This window comes from Bubalus kerabau, chromosome 14 (genome assembly GCF_029407905.1).
Source record: "Bubalus kerabau isolate K-KA32 ecotype Philippines breed swamp buffalo chromosome 14, PCC_UOA_SB_1v2, whole genome shotgun sequence".
NCBI classification, from domain to species: Eukaryota; Metazoa; Chordata; class Mammalia; order Artiodactyla; family Bovidae; genus Bubalus; species Bubalus kerabau.
Window position 1 is genome coordinate 16,576,200 of NC_073637.1, and position 4,914 is coordinate 16,581,113.

The 4,914-nt window shown below is 43.5% G+C and overlaps 1 pseudogene; it reads left to right on the forward strand.

Annotated features, from left to right (window-relative positions):
* Positions 1-3,548: 3,548 nt before the first annotated feature.
* On the forward strand, positions 3,549-4,331 carry LOC129627191 (40S ribosomal protein S6-like; annotated as a pseudogene).
* The last annotated feature ends 583 nt before the right edge of the window (positions 4,332-4,914 follow it).

A 4,914-nucleotide genomic window follows, 5' to 3' on the forward strand; every position in this document is an offset into this window, starting at 1 on the left:
ATATGCTATCTAGGTTGGTCATAACTTTCCTTCCAAAGAGTAAGCATCTTTTAATTTCATGGCTGCAGTCAAACATTAGTGCTTTCCAAATTACAATGTGTATAGCAAACCTCACACACTGAATTATTTAAGTTTTCTTCACCTCTTCAGCAACAGGTCTTATGCATCTTCCAGTAATATTTAATGACCACGAATCCACTATAATGTGTAACTCTATAGTTTTCAGATATTTCTTCAGCCATTTCACCATAGCAAGATGACCAAGGCTTTGACCAATGGATGATGACCTTTTACGTTCACTATTAAGCAACAAATTTAAAATTATCACATTGAATCAAATTTTGTGAAGAGCTAGGTTTCATGTATCATGGCTTTCAGCAGCTGAAAAAAGTTTTTAAATGTTTTGCCAGTAACAATGTCTTCACACTTTCATTAGGTATGTCAACACACGATATTCACTCAAGTACTATATCATCAATGGTAGTGAATGAGAGACCATATTTCAAATATTATTCTTAATAGCTTTTAAAATAATTTTTGATTATTTATATATGTATTTTTGGCTGTGCTGGGTCTTCATTACTGCACAGACTTTAGTCGTGCAGAGAGTGGAGTGTGGAGACGAGTCTCTAGGTGCAGTACACAGGCTTCTCACTGCGGTGGTTTCTCTTGTTGTGGGGCTTGGGCTCCAGAGCGTGCGGGCTCCACAGCTGTGGCTCACAGACTTAGCTGCTCTGCGGCATGTGGGATCTTCCTAGACCAGAGATGGAACCCTTGTCTCCTGCATTGGCAGGCAGGCTTTTTATGACGGAGCCGCCAAGGAAGCCTGCAATTTTTTTAAGTCTTTTGACAAACTTTGTGCTTGATAGACAGCCCTTATTTTTCTCCTGTAATTAGCTGGGAAGCAGTGAGCACGAGGAGGTGCAGAGGGATCGAGTCAGCCATTCTCACGCTGATCCCAGAGCATCATTATTAACATGATTGTCTGCTTGCAGTTTCTCCACAGGAATCCTTTCACTCGTCTATTTTGTGAGGATTAGTTGAATGGAAATGAGATCTCCTAAGCTGTAAATCCACTTAACAGGGCACAAGACACAGATAGGCAATGCTTCCAGGAGGCACAGAGATTTTCATTTCAGGAAGTCTCCTCTGAATAAGGAGTGTTCCCCTCCGCTTCACCATGGGAGTTTTCAAGGTCAGAGCTCTCAGAGCAGCTAGAAAACATCTGGTCAGCCTCCTCATGCAAGGAATTGGAATCACCCGGCGGAAGAGTTACCTGGTGGCTCTGGTAGGCTTCCCTCCTGGCTCAGCAGTCAAGAATCCACCTGCCAATGCAGGAGATGTGGGTTCGATCCCTGGGTCAGGAAGATCCCCTAGAGAAGGGAATGGCAACCCACTCCAGTATTCTTGACTGGGAAATCCCATGGACAGAGGAGCCTGGCAGGTTATAGTCCATGGGGTCACAAAGAGTTGGACACAACTTAGCAACTAAACAACAAGAACAAAGGGGAAAAAGTAGAGACCATGGAGACTGATGCAGACTCTGATGGCAGAGAACATAGGTTCAAGCCCCAGTCTCTGCCATCTCTTCTCTGTGTACACTGTAGGAAATTGTGCTACTGCTCTGATCCTATTTCCCCAGCTTTTTACCTACACAGGGCAAAGGTTACCGTCTGTAAAGTATATCTTCATAAACTCATCTTTAAAAGGAAAGAAGGAAGGGAGGGAGTAGAGGAGGGAGGAAAACATCAATTCTAAGGCCTCAAATTCAGCAGAGATTGTCAAAGAAGACTAGAAGCTCTTGGGGAATAGCATTTCTGTCTTAATTATCTCCGTATCCTTGTCATGCTTAGCACATAGTAGATGCTTAAAAGTTATTACTGATTGCAGAGGGTTCAGCGGTGGTCCCCAAAAGATAAGTCCATCTCCAAATCCCTGGGAACCCTGAATATGACTGTATTTGGGCAAAGGGTTTTTGCAGATATAAGTAGAGCATCTTGAATTGAGAACACCCTGGAATATATCCAGGTGGAGTCTAAATCCAATGATATGTCCTTGTAAGAGCCAGAAGACACAGAACACAGAGGAGGAGTCCAAGTGAAGATGGAAACCAAATTGGAGTTACACAGCCACAAGTCAAGGAGGGTCAGAACCACAGAAGTTTAAGAAGAGACAAGGAAGGTTTCTTCCCCAGAGCCTGTGGAGTGACTTTAACTCTGCTGACACTTTGAGCTTGACCTCCTGGTCTAGAATTGTCAGAGAATAAATTTTTATTTCTTTAAGTTATCATATTTGTGGTCATTTGTTGCCACAGTCCTAGGAAATGAATACACTCATCCTGTTGGCTTCATGTAATTGTGCAAACTTGGTATTTCCTGATCTAGTGATTTCCAGACTTAAGCTCTGCAGAGCCCTCCATGGCCCCTATGATGCAATTTTAAATTTAGAGCAACTTTTAGTGTTTTTAGTGTTCTTTATGATTTAAATATTCTTCAGCTTAAAAAAAAAAAAAAAAAACTAACTAAATTAGGGAATTCCCTGGTGGTCCAGTGGTTAGGACCCAGCACTTTTACTGCTGTGGGCCTGGGTTCTATTCCTGGTCCAGGAACTAAGATCCTGTAAGCCCCACACTTGGTCAAAAAAAATAATAATGGTAATTAATTTTAAAAATCTAATCAACCAATCCTAAATCTTAGCCAATTCTAAAAGCTAACACTGAAAATCAGAGAAATTAAGTAACTTGTCCAACTTGCCCTGCAAACCAGAGGCAGACTCGTGGTCAGCACCACCATCTTCTTCCTAACATCTGCAGGGCTCTTCCTGTTCCTCAAGGAGCTACCAGTACATCAATGTCCTTGGGGAACCGAGAGGAAGATATCAGCAACACTCCCGTTACAGTGAATGGCAAGGCAAAGGTGCTCTTGACTATCAGCACCACCGTCCAAGGTTCAACTGTCGGTTCCACTGTGACAAGTAGAAACAAAGAAAATGGAAAAAGAGAAAGGAGAATTCGAACAGTGGGAGTTCCTGGCCGTCCACATGTAAGGACATGTAAGGAAAGCATCCATGGTGTCAGCACCCATAAGGGTTGAACATTCTTCCTCCATAGACTGAGTGGTCAGTTCAGCCCATGGTCACTTTGGAATCAGACAAAAGTGAATTCCCACTGTAGCTCTGTCACTTACATTTGAGTGACCCTGAGCCAAGTTAACTTCTCAGAGCCTCAGTGTCCTCTGAGGAAGTTACCTGCAGGATGGTTGCAGACTTACATGAGAATTGCAAGAATTAAATGAAACGACACAGCCTAGGGATATAATGCAGATTCTGGAGCCAAGCTAATAGACCCTTGACTCTGTGATAGCAGCTGTGGGTTTTGGACAATTAATTACCTCTCTGTGCCTTGGTTTTCTCATCTATAAAATGGGGACATGCTACCTGCCTCCATAGGTCTTTTGAAGGTTCGAATGAGCTAATTGTTATAAAGTACTTACAGTGCCTGGCAGAACAGTGCCATATGAGCATTTGCTAAATTAAAACTTAATATGGCTCTTTTTCGTGGTGCCTTGGAGGCTGTCGGCTGCTTCAGAATGAAGCTGAACATCTCTTTCCCGGCCACGGGCTGCCAGAAGCTCATTGAAGTGGACGATGAACGAAAACTTCGTACCTTCTACGAGAAGCTTATGGCCACAGAAGTTGCTGCTGATGCTCTGGGTGAAGAATGGAAGGGTTATGTGGTCTGAATCAGTGGCGGGAATGATAAGCAGGGTTTCCCCATGAAGCAGGGTGTCTTGACCCATGGCCGAGTTCGCCTGCTACTGAGTAAAGGGCATTTCTGTTACAGACCAAGGAGAACTGGAGAGAGAAAGCACAAATCTGTACAGGGTTGCACTGTGGATGCCAATCTGAGTGTTCTCAATTTGGTCATCGTGAAAAAAGGGGCGAAGGATATTCCTGGACTCACTGATACTACAGTGCCTCATCGCCTGGGTCCCAAAAGAGCCAGCAGAATCTGCAAACTTTTCAGTCTGTCTAAAGAAGATGATGTCCGCCAGTACGTTGTGAGAAAGCCCCTAAACAAAGACGGTAAGAAACCTAGGACTAAAGCACCCAAGATTCAGCGGCTCGTGACTCCACGAGTTCTGCAACACAAACGCCGGCGTATTGCTCTGAAGAAACAGCGTACTAAGAAAAATAAAGAAGAGGCTGCAGAATATGCTAAACTTTTGGCCAAGAGAATGAAGGAGGCCAAGGAAAAACGGCAGGAACAGATTGCCAAGAGACGGAGGCTGCCCTCTCTGAGAGCTTCTACTTCTGAGTCCAGTCAAAAATGAGATGTTCTAAGAGTAAAAAATAAATTAGATCAGACATCAAAAAAGAAAAAAAAACAACTTAATATGAAAATGTACCTATGGAAGGAGGTGCAGTTTCTCACCTTCTCAAAAAAAGGGACTCCTCAGTGACTTTCAGTTCAGTCAGTTCAGTTGCTCAGTCGTGTCCAACTCTTGGCAACCCCATGAACTGCAGCACGCCAGGCCTCCCTGTCCATCACCAACGGCCGGAGTCTACCCAAACCCATGTCCATTGAGTCGGTGATGCCATCCAACCATCTCAACCTCTGTCATTCCCTCCTCAGTGACTTAGAATTTGGTAAAAAAAAAAAAAAGAAAAAAAAAAAAGACGCTATTTCAATTGCATAGAATGCATTAATGCCAGTTTTAGCAAGAGGAAAGCTTGTTTTTCTGACAGATACTCCACTCTGCGAGTCTGGAAGCTTCCTCTCTGCCTGAGTCAGTGTGGACAGAAAGAGAGTTTGATGAGAGTCATAAAAGTCTGAGGGTTCAGTGATTGACTGGCAGTGAGAATGTTTTCTTTCCAATGATGAATGACCACCTGCCCATCTTTCCAACACCATGG